We start from the raw sequence: 12,147 nt of genomic DNA, 5'->3' as shown, positions 1-12,147 counted from the left end.
CTTCTCTTTTCGCTCTACACTTCCTCCCTTGGTGCGCTCATCTCCTCCTTTGGTCTTCAGTATCACCTTTATGCTGACGACATTCAACTCTACATCTCCTCTCCTGATCTCTCGTCCACCCTCCTCTCTCGTGTATCTGACTGCCTCTCTGCCATCTCCTCCTGGATGTCCTCACGCTTTCTCAAAATTAACATCTCCAAAACGGAACTCATAGTCTTTCCTCCTTCCAGACTCCCCTCTCACCACAACCTCTCAATCGTTGTTAACAACACTACCATCTCATCTGTCACCCAACTCCGTTGCCTGGGTGTCACCCTTGACTCCTCTCTCTCTTTTGCCCCCCACGTCCAATCCCTTGCTCAAGCCTGTCGCTTCCAACTGCGCAACATCGCCCGCATCCGACCCTTCCTCTCACAAGAAGCCACCAAAACCATCATCCATGCACTCATCATCTCCCGCCTGGACTACTGCAACCTCCTTCTCACTGGCCTCCCTCTCGCCCCGCTCTGATCTGTACTCAATGCAGCTGCCAGACTTATCTTTCTCTCACGTCGCTCCTCCTCTGCCTCCCCTCTCTACCAGGCCCTACACTGGCTCCCTTTCCCTTACAGAATCCTATTTAAACTCCTTACTACCACTTACAAAGCTCTCTCCCAGTCTACTGCATCCTACATCTCTAACCTTCTTACCATTCATACTCCCGCTCGCTCCCTGCGCTATGCAAATGACCGTCGCCTCTCCTCCACTCTCATTACCTCTTCCCACTCCCGAGTCCAAGACTTCTCCCGAGCTGCCCTTCTGCACTGGAATGACCTCCCTCGCTCCATCCGTCTCGCTCCCAATCTGTGCTCCTTCAAACGGGCACTCAAAACTCACCTGTTCCTGAAAGCCTACCAACCATCCACTTAACCCCTCATCCACTCTGCTTGTTCTCCCTCCTCTCCACTGGTCCCTTTTTCTCCCCTGCATCACTGCCTCCCTTCGTGCCTGTTTTGTCCACCCTCCCTTAGGATATAAGCTCGTATGAGCAGGGCCCCTCTCCCCTCCTGTCTTCATACCGACTCTTCTGCTCCACCCTCACTCCATATGTCTGCCCGGAGTTTCCGAAGCATTGGTACTTAGTGTTTATTGTTCTGTGATGTTTTACCCTGTATGGTCTACTGTTCGTATTATGTAAGGCGATGCGAAAACCCTGTGGCGCCCAACAAATAAATGATAATAATAATAATAATAATAATAATAATAATAATAATGTGAGGCCTCCAATATGGCAATAACACCTCCACTCAGCGACAGTCAAGACTTGCAACACAGCTGAAACACTGTCACCCAGTGACTCTTCCGATTCAGAAGCAGAATTAGGTACTGAGTGGTCCATAAAACAATGCTTTCAAAAGCTCCCCACCAAACATTATCTAAACTCCACATTCAAACTAATGTTTCAGACATTACGTTCGAAATTACGTCTCTAACGAAAGAGATCAGCAAAGTTGACAGGGTAAAAACCCTAGAAGAGCCAGGTGCATTGATTTTTTCAGGAATAAACAAAAAGTCTTGCAAATTAATGATATGTATAAACATATTGAGAACCTCGACAGTAGAGGGAGGAGGCCTAATATTAGAGAAAAGTCTACTATAGTTTGTAGTAGAAGATGATATCCAAATTACCTCCACTAAGTACTTCAATAATACCCTCTCCTGGCCTGAAGACATGCCAATAAATTTTAAGAGAGCCAATTGGACATTAAAACCATGCAGACCCCCCGAGCGACTTGTCACAGGACTTTATATGCTGTCTCCAAGATATCCTACTCAAGGAGAACATAAAGAGGAAAGCCAGAAATATTGCACAATAAGATCTATGGAAACTGATTTCAAACTCTGTCAAGTCCTTTCAAGGGTTATTCTGGAGAATCAAGGACACTAAAGCCACTGAAAAAGGCAATCCAGAAATGCAAAACAAATCAAGATGTTGGTTTCCATTTGCCCCAATTGCCTACAAGGACAGGAAGTCAACAACACTGAAAGGCCCAGAGGATGCAGAAACCTCAGTTGAAACTTTCTTTGAAAAAAAAAATGGAGCTTCCAATGAAGCTCCAACTAGGGCCCGACATTTTGCATGGCAAAAGAGCTTCCAGTGACAAGATAAGTGGCCATGCCATAGAGACCATGGACTTTTAAGCACATGTGCAATCACTTCTTTCCTGATGCTACTCCATTACTGGAAGGTGGGGCTGGATATGGCAATAATTGCACAAGATCTTTATAGATGTCAGTACATTTAGGACCCTGGCTTTACTACAGGATATGACATTGGACTGTATACCACCCTGTAGAACCAGTCTGTACCACCATCCCATCGTTTGTACTTCTGACTGTTTGCTCTGATACTAGTTATATAATTCTTAATTTAAATCCAGTATAATCTATGATCAAGGGTTACTCATACATGGTAATAGTTAATATATGATGTTACCATATACCCAGTGGGTTGCATCCAAGTTGCAACCTATGAGCCTGTTAAGGGTTCCAATAAGGCACATCCATAGTGTTGTAACTTCAAACACAGAGTACTGTGTTAGAACCTCCCATATTAAAAGTCACTTCCGTACTTTGTATTAACTCATTAGGTTCTCTTTGGCGTTTTTTTTTTCCTTGGTGTAGCTTTAATCGTACATGGACTGATGATTCCTGTTCACATACTACATTTTCTTGACTTGACCCATAATATCCTACCATGGTACCCTCAGACCTCAAGGTGCCAAATAACCTAAAAGGAGCTTTGGAGTGCTGGACACACATTCCCAATTTGGCTCCAATTCCTATATTGCCAGTTCCCATGTTTGGGACTTCTCCTGTTTAGTTTATCACACCATCTCCAGATGGCCTTATGTATTAACGCTCCATAACATGGGTTTAATGTTCCAGATAAATGAACAACCAACTGGATTAAATGAGAAACAATATTTTTGCAACACATTGGTGTATCATCCAATAATAAACAATTAATATTACCCCAAATGGTTTCATAGTTGTAGTTCAACCAAGAAAGTAGCAAGTGTTTCCACAGCTTTTAACAATACAACAAGCTTTGTATATAATGTGGTGCTTAAGAATACAGAAGGCAGATTCTTGTTCTTGAATGGTATTTTGAGGCCTCACAAGGAAACTGGCCAAATCAGAAGCAGGTCAAATTCCTTATTTCAATTGTGAAGAAGATTTATGAGTTCCTGGAGGCATTGCTGGTATTAGGCAGGGATTTAAATGTGACAGAGACACTGAGAGATTGCTACAACGGTATTTCAACATTACCATAAGTAAATATAACACTTCTTACATTTAATTGATGCTTGGTGTGTCCTATAACCTGAACTCTATCATTTCACTTTTTTTCACCTCCACACAACTATTATAGTAGAATTAACTAACCCTTTCCCTGAGCATGCCCCACAGGCTCTAATTAGACTGATACAGAAAGCAGGTACGATCCTAGACAGTGCAGACCAATAATAGGCAATAGGCCAATTTCACTTCTAAATGTAGGTTTAAAACTTATAGCCAACAATTTGAAGCTGGTCTTACCTGTGCTCATACATTTAGATCATGTTGGCTTTATACCTATGCGGGAAGCAAATGATAATAAAACAACTGATGCAATTTGCTTTGCTCATCTTCATAACATCGTCATGATGCTCCTGTCAATGGATGCTGAGAAAGTATTCAACAGGATAGACTGGGCATTTATGGAGTAAGGGATCTGTGTTGGAATGAATAGGATAATGGCCCGGCATCGTTCCTCCATGCTAGAGTCAGAATAAACAGCTATATATTCTCACTATGGAATATTTAGTTGTTGTTGAGAGGCGGCAGGGTATGTAAAATGATAATCTTTGAAGATGACTTTCCACTTTACATCCCTAACCTCATCACTAATGACCTTTCAATACATTTAGCATCTATCAAACGTAAGATTAACCTTACCAAATCAGACACATTTAAATAATAAATTTACCATGACTACCTTCCTGTTTCAGTGGCAACCATTTAATATTAATTATTTAGCAATTAAAGTTCCTAATGGCCTTAATAAGCTATACACATGCATTTTTGATTCATCCATTAACATTTCCAGGAACACCTGGCAAAATGGAATTTCCTGCCCTTTACCTGGAAGGGCAGAATGAGTGTGTTAAAAATGAATATATTATCACACATTCTTTATTTCGTTCTGGCAAACCTGGTGGCCACCCCACCTTCCTTCTTTTATGCCTTCCAGAGGATATCTGGGAGTAAAATTTAGGATAAGAAACACCCCAGGCTGAGCTTCTTGGTCTTAAAATTGCAGATGAGTTAAAGTTTAACTCCAATTCCTGTCACAAATTATGAAATTAAGATTCATATAGAGCAGTCTCACCAATCTTGTCAGCCAAATTATCTTGGATTCCTAGGGCACATAGACCAGATCTGCTCCCTAGTTCAGATAATATTGGCCTTGTACTGGGTGTATGTATGAAAGTATTTCTTCAATACCAGGACCCTGCATCCTACTTATAGGTAACCCGCAGGTTATACCAGGATTATAGACACAGAACCTGCAACACTTTTGGGGGAACAACACGGTTTCTGGCGTGATGTGGAGTGCACAGATTTAGGAGAAAGAACCCTACCAGGCTAGATTGTAGTTCACTATTTGATCAACTAGCTTCTATACAGCTATCACATGTCATAGGAAGCCTTACCCTTTTGTTAAACCTTAAGAGGTCTCTGACTAAACAGAACAATTCAATTTAAGGGACAATACAAGGTTACATTTTATATTAAAGCTATATCCAACATTAGTTGTGGATGAAAATGGTCTGTCTGTCCTCTTTACTTATTATTGGGAGATTAAAATGGGGAGACCACTTTTCTAAGTCCAATAAAACAAGATATTTAAGCTAGTCACTAAATTCTCCATCAGTTCTAAGATACAAGAAACAATATTATGACTAGATGGTATAAGAGCTTTGATATGGTACAACATTTTCCCCTCTGTCAGTGATAAGCGCTGCAGATTTAGCCTGGCCAGAAGAACATTTTACCACATATGCTATACCTATCCTCTTATTTCCTCCTAGTGGGAGAAGATTACTCACATTTGTGCAAGACCTGAGAGAATAGAAATGCACCTTGATCCTTGCCTGATGTTACTTCTCAACTACAGCTCAAATACTAATTACGAAAAGAGGGTCTTTCCATATGTTTTAAAACGAGGCGAGTGCTATGACCCAAGACACTGGTTCACCAAGCATAAAGAATGGTTTCAAACACAACGTAAAATCTAAAAACAGGGAACAGAAGTTTGATATGACATGGTAAAACTGGGATACTTATGTAAGTTTATTTTGTTTTCCAAATTTTGTAAAACAAAATAAAGAATTTACAAAAAAAAATATATGACTACCAGTTTTTGAATACAACTAATTATTTTTTGGACTAAAAGGCTAGATATATTTCCTCTACCGTAATTTAATGCAGAGATTATACAATAAAATATTATAAAGGAGTCTATAATACCCACAGCATTTTTATTACTATTTAAGCTGTTTTAGATCTAACTGGCTAAAATTTGCAGTGTGTAAGGGCCCAAAAAAGACCACTAATCCCAATAAAATTCTGAACAGTATCTATAATATGTTGGTAAGGACGGATGGTAAATGCAGGTGGACAATTGAATGCGTATGTGGCCATCATCGATCTGTGCTAATGGTGTCCTAACCTGCCACATTTTCCAGATTTGGCCACACATGTGTATGTAAATGTTTACCCAAAAGTGACAGAGATCTGTCCACTTGGCAGGCAGGCTAAACAAGCATGTACTGAGTAAGGGCATCTAACAGCGTGTGTTGAAACAATGTTTTGCCAGGAAGATTTGCTGCACCAGTACAAAAGAGGATGGGCTAGTAAGTGTATTTAGATCAGCAGATCTAGTTAAAAAAATATTTAGCAGTCCTGTAATAAAAACAAATACGCAAAGAAAAGATGTGCAAAATGATGTATTCACAAATATTTACTAAATATTTAAAGAAAATACTTCTATATGTATCTTTAATTATGTAGGAAATGTGAGGTTTATTATCAACTCACAGAACTTTCCTTAATAATAAATTTTTAGAAAATTACAAACTATAGAAATGAAAATTATTCATGACCCTCTGTATGGGAATATTTGACAGACAGGAATGAACTGATAAAGGTAAATATATTAGTATACATGATGTACTGCCCTTTTAGGAAAACTATTACACGAAATGTGACTTGTACAACCAGGAAGACAGATGTACATGTGTATGCACCCAAGGCACAAGAAACTGGCATTCAACATGCAGTGTTTCCTCTAATTTCAGGCTGTCAACTGGCCTCCGTCAGCTACTGTAACTGATGTGACATGCACAAATTGTTACTGGTAATGGTAGGAGGAGACAGAGCTAAGCAGCTGTGTTGTGAGAGAAACGAAAGTGAAAAAGAGCAGTAAGCTGGAGAATGTCAACATGTCAGATATCACACAGAGATAATTACTATTTATATGAAAAGAAACATTTTTTCAGGCCACATAATAACTCACTTTGGCACACTTTTGCATAAATATTAACATGGCAGCTAGAAAAATCACAACACATCAGTATTTAGAAAAGCGAGGAGAACAAATATTTTATGGTTTTAGTAATGAAAAGTTACTTTAGAGTTGGTCCATACAGGTATAGACGTCAGACTCAAAAGAAGAACATTGATATTTGCAGAAAAAGTTGAACATGGGGTGATATTTGTAGCAAAAGAACGGTGACATTTTTGATGGAGCCCAAAAGTGGAAACCAGAAAGCCATATATAATAAAATAATGCAAATAGCATTATACCAACCAATTGGACATTTATTTCCATTCATAAGCCTTACTTCCAGAAGTAGATTGATGGCTTAGAGATTTGCACCCTCTTATTAATTGAGCATAAAAGAGCACAGGAGGAAAAAGAGAGTAATGTAAACCAAAATCTGGCATCCAGTATATGTAGATAAAAGCATACTATAAAATAGAAAATAGATCAGGGTTAAAATAGGTGCTATGGTAATATACACAAAAAGGATCTCAAAACTTTACTTTTAGATTACAATGTATAATGCATTCACCTTCTGTAACCTATCACTTGTCAGATCCTTGGGGTACATTTACTAAGAAAATGTAGAGGTGTTGTGCATAGCAACCAATCAGATACTAGCTATCATTTTCTTGTACTAGATAAATGATAGCTAGAATCTGATTTGTTGCAATGGCCAACACGTCCACTTTTAGAAGCTTTAGTAAATCTGACCACTAAGACTGTACATGAAAGTAAGACAGAGGTCCCCGATAGGGGAAGCACTTTTTGTATAGTGTTGCCACCAATACCAGTGAATAAGTGTACCAAATATAAACTTGCAATCAGTGTAATAGTCTTACTTCTTTTTCTCCCGTAGTTCTGGATCTTCAGGAGCTTAGATAAGGGGACATGGTCAGGGGCGAATATCACCACCATATGTTCTTACAGATAAGCTGTTTTAACCTTATTTATGTACTAGTTGTTTAATCTTTCTAGGAATGAAAAACCTTTTCAATAATACTATACTAGTGTTTTGTTTTTACTGCCTATGTATCACAATGATGAGTCACAGGTGACACCATATAAATTTGATCAGATGTTCTTTATGCCCAAAACTTAGGTGTATCCTTGATAGCAGCAACTCGGATAAGATCATTTCAAGGTTATATCTGGTCAATTATTTATAGTTGTTGATGGGAAGACTTTTCAAAATGTATTTTCACCATGAGTACCTCTGTCTTACGTTCACTTATTATATGCTATAATATAATAAATTTAAAAAAGATGGCATTTACACATTTTTATTTTGTCTAGCACACTGGTGGGCAAAAATGTACATATACAGAGAGGGTACAAGTAATGTAGGTATTATTTTAGTGACAACGTTACAGAGGATGCAGTATCATTGGTGTGAGAAAGACAAGTATAAATATTATAAGTGTAACAGAGGTAGACATGGTGCAGGAAGTGAATTTATTGTACGCATGACTCACAGGTATTGAGGGTGACATAAACAGGCCGAGAGGGTAAATCAGTATGGGGAGTAACGTGACATATACAAATAGAATGAGGGCAGAAGAACTGGGATTGGCAGGTGACATACAGAAGTATATAAGGCGCAGTACAAGTATTAGTGGGATGGCAGATAATACAACGTAGAAAGGTTGCAGTCCATGTGTTATTCGGGTGACAGCTGACACACGTAGGTAGAGGGGGTGAAGCACAGAATATCGGGGTGACAGGGGACATATACAAAGTTTCTGCATAGCTGCAGGTATTACTGGGACGTCAGGTGACACAGGTAGAGAGGGCTCAGTATAATAGCGGTGATACATCCATGAACAGGGCCGTAAGTGACACAACAGTGGCCCTCACCTGCTCTCCCCGTCTGGTCCTCAGGTCGCAGTCGGTCGGAACTGTTTCCTTTCCGTACTGCTCCCGTCGCCACCGAACCAGGCCCCGCCCCCGTGTGACGTCTATCATCTGACCACGTGCCCGCCCTGAGGGAGATTCCCAGCCGGGGACACGGGACATCAGTGCTGAGCCGCCTGATAGGCAGCGCTGCTGTGCTCCGGGTGTCTGATCTGTCACGTTGTGTAATGTGGTGCAATTAAATGTGAGTTTACATCTTGGCCTGTCAGCATCTCCGGAGCGGTATTAATTGTGTTGCATTGAAGTGATCTGATGTTATTGTAATTGTGCATTACAAGGTTAACTAAATGTAATGAATTGGCATTTCAGCACAATCTTTTTATTAAGTAAATGGTCCGAGTTGTTTTAAAGCAACTTTCACAGGTGTAAAACAAATTTTTGTCATAATTGTGTGCAGTGCTTTTTTTTGTAAGAAAGAAGGTGCCGGAACTTGCATCACGTAGTCAATCACTGTACACACACTCGTCAGTTGTGTAACAAAACATATCAGTTGCTGCCCGCAGTAAACTCAGCGCGCAACCACACGACCAATCACAAGCAGAGCAGCGCCACAAGCCAAGCAGTGCCATCACAACCAGTGCGGACGAAGTACACATGCATCGGACTTGACACACAAGCAGTGTGCACCGTGCACCGTTTTAATGATTTTACCGCTGACCTGCTACGTCCGACAGGGCGATTCAAGTCCACATGGACCAAACATCAAATGTTCAAAACTTATTTTTAAAACTTGGAAAATCCATCGAAAAAAGGTGCTGGAACTCAGGGTGTCCTGACTTCACTCTCGGATCAACATTCACCATCTAGTCTCTTGTTCTGCGCATGTGCAACCAACTACCCTCTCTTATGACCGCCTACCTGTTCCCATTGGTCCTAGCATTTTGGAGCACTATTTAAACCTCCCATTTCCTTCTGTCGGATGCCTGTTCTTCGAGTTACTCACTCTCAGTAAGGATCTGGCTTCCTTCGGTCTGACTCACCTGCTGTTGCTCTGTACGAACGTCCTCAGATCAGCTGAGTTCCTCTCTGCTGCTGCCTCTAATAGAACTGCTTGCTGTACTTGTATTCACCAGCCGTGCTCTGAGTTACCATCTACGGACCAGCTAAGTTCTACTTCACTACTGTTTTTATTTGAACTGCCGCTGTACCAGTAACTAACCCGCTGCTGCTCTGATTTACCATCTACGGATCAACTAAGTTCTACTCCACTACTGCTTCTATTTTGAACTGCCACTGTACCAGTAATTCACCTGCTGTTTGTTATGGTCACCAGAGCGGCATAAGCTTGTAGAACAAGCGAGTGAGGTCTTCGCCTTTAGCCGCCGCCTTTCCCATAGAGACTGGTATGCTCACAGGTACTCGGATGCCCCCAGGACTTATAGGTGATATATAAAGATGAAAAAAACCATCTCCGCTAAATAGGATGACTGCCGCTAATTACACCAAAAATAGAATCCACCTGATTTCTATAGTATAGCATATAACAAGACAAACTATAACATACGGCGCTAAACTTTTGCTTATAAGGATATATAATAAAGTCCAAAACTGTCTATAAGTCCATACAATTACTTGGTCCAGGAATTAGTCAAATGATTCACTCAAATGTACCCCCATTGGATGCTCCAAATCTTCTCAATATATACTGGAAATAAATACCAGTAGTTAAAAGAATAAAATCCTACTGGTAATAATATCCTCAAAATAAAGAAGAAACATGTATCAGAATTTATCAAATAGTATTTCCCCTTATTTAGACACACCTCATGTGTTTTACACTCTAACTTTCAAGGGATTGGTGAAGTCAAAAACCCATCCACGTGATTATATAGTGGGTCATGCAGGGAAAAATGTGACAGTAAGCATATATTCACACCATGGTATACACTTACACAAATGATGGTATAATTCGCCACATAATCATCATAGCTGTCTGTTTGTATCACATTAATGCTTCTCCTGTAGGTTTTCACTCTCATATGTTTCACAAGATGGAGAGATTTCAACAAAACAGGGAAGATATAAAAGATATATAGTGTTTTATCTTTTATTACAAACAGCTAACAGCAATAATACAAAATATGATCAATTAAAAACAAAGTCCAATCCACAATCAGCGTATATCAATAGAGTCCGCCTACCAGAGCTCCGGAGTATAATCAGCCTGTTTCATATCCACGGGCATATCTCCTCTCCGCAATATAGATGTCAGCTCTGTAAAAGGTGGCACTTGTCCCTGTGTAGCCAACGCGTTTCGACCTCACCCAAACAGTCTTTATCAAGGCTTCTCCTATACGCTGAAAAAGTCCTCTTTTTATAGTTTAAAAAGTAGTACTCCCGGTATATTTCCGGAATGCTACTTCCAGTTTTGTGGGTCATTATCCCTCTCTGAATCGAGGCTTGGCATATAAATGTCACGGGCACTAGGAGTTTTACCCAAAATTCACCAGGTGGAATTTCACTTTACCAGAGGCGCGGAGTCTAACACAGTGGCTGGTGAAGGAAGGTAACGGGAGAGTCAGTGGTCTGCGGATAGGAAGTTGTACCACTGCTGTGATGAGAAAACTTGTCCAGGTGCAGGTAGGTAGCGGGAGAGTCAGTGGTCTGCGGATAGCAAGTTGTACCACTGCTGTGATGGGAAGACTTGTGCAGGTAGGTAGCGTGGAAGTCAGTGGTCTGCGGATAGCAAGTTGTACCACTGTGAGGAGGTGAGGACTTGTCCAGGTGCGGATAAGTAGAGTAATAGTAAAAGTCTATGGCTGTATGTATACAGCTGGAGAGCAGAGAAGCTTGTCCAAACAGATATGCAGGGTAACAGCTAATAGTGTATAGCGGGTATGTATACCACTGCTGAGTAGAGAGGCTTGTCCAAAGCAGATATGCAGGATAACAGCTAATAGTCTATATTGGGTATGTATACCGCTGCTGAGTAGAGAAACTTGTCCAAGGCAGATATGCAGGATAACTGTTAATAGTCAATAACAAGTATGCATACCTCCGCTGAGTAGAGAGGCTTGTCCTGGTGCAGACACAGCAGGAGAGCTGGGAGGCTGTAGCGGGTATGGGAACCGCCGATGAGCAGAGCAGGTAATCCAGCAGGAAACAGAAGACACGAGCAGGAGAGCTAGGAGTCTGTAGCGGGTATGAGAACCGCCGATGAGCAGAGCAGGTAATCCAGCAGGAAACTGAAGACACGAGCAGGACACAGGGAACACCTTCAGAGACTTACAGGGAGTGAGAATCAAGATCAGGCAACGATACAAAGGCCACAGGTGCCTTAAATAGGGAGAGGTGATAGATCCACCAATTAAGTTAAAAGCAAGGTCATAAGAGTTCAGGGATCCTGCACATGCGCAGTCCTATCAAGATGGCAGACAGCCGCGGCTCAGGACAGGCGCCGGCAGGAAGGAGAGAGAACCACGCACAAGAGCAGAGGCACTCACGGTCCGGTGAGTGACAGTACCCCCCCTTTTAAAGGTGGGCACAGAACACTTGGAATCGGGTTTGCCCAGAAATTTGGAGTAAAATCTTTTTAGAAGAGCTGGAGCATTGAGATCATCTGCACGGATCCAAGAACGCTCCTCTGGACCAAAGCCCTTCCA

General features: G+C 41.1%; 1 protein-coding gene across 1 annotated transcript in view; it reads right to left on the bottom strand.

Annotated features, from left to right (window-relative positions):
- Positions 1–8,694, bottom strand: part of OPTN (optineurin) — a 38,182-nt gene extending 29,488 nt beyond the window's left edge. The window contains exon 1 of the mRNA XM_075208651.1: positions 8,489–8,694. The gene's annotated coding sequence lies outside the window, so the exon portion shown is untranslated. The remainder of the gene's footprint in view (positions 1–8,488) is intronic.
- Between the last annotated feature and the right edge of the window lie 3,453 nt (positions 8,695–12,147).

The sequence above is a fragment of the Mixophyes fleayi genome, chromosome 4 (genome assembly GCF_038048845.1).
Source record: "Mixophyes fleayi isolate aMixFle1 chromosome 4, aMixFle1.hap1, whole genome shotgun sequence".
Lineage (NCBI taxonomy): Eukaryota > Metazoa > Chordata > Amphibia > Anura > Limnodynastidae > Mixophyes > Mixophyes fleayi.
Note: the sequence above shows the minus strand (reverse complement) of the source record. Positions and strands in the feature narration are given on the sequence as shown.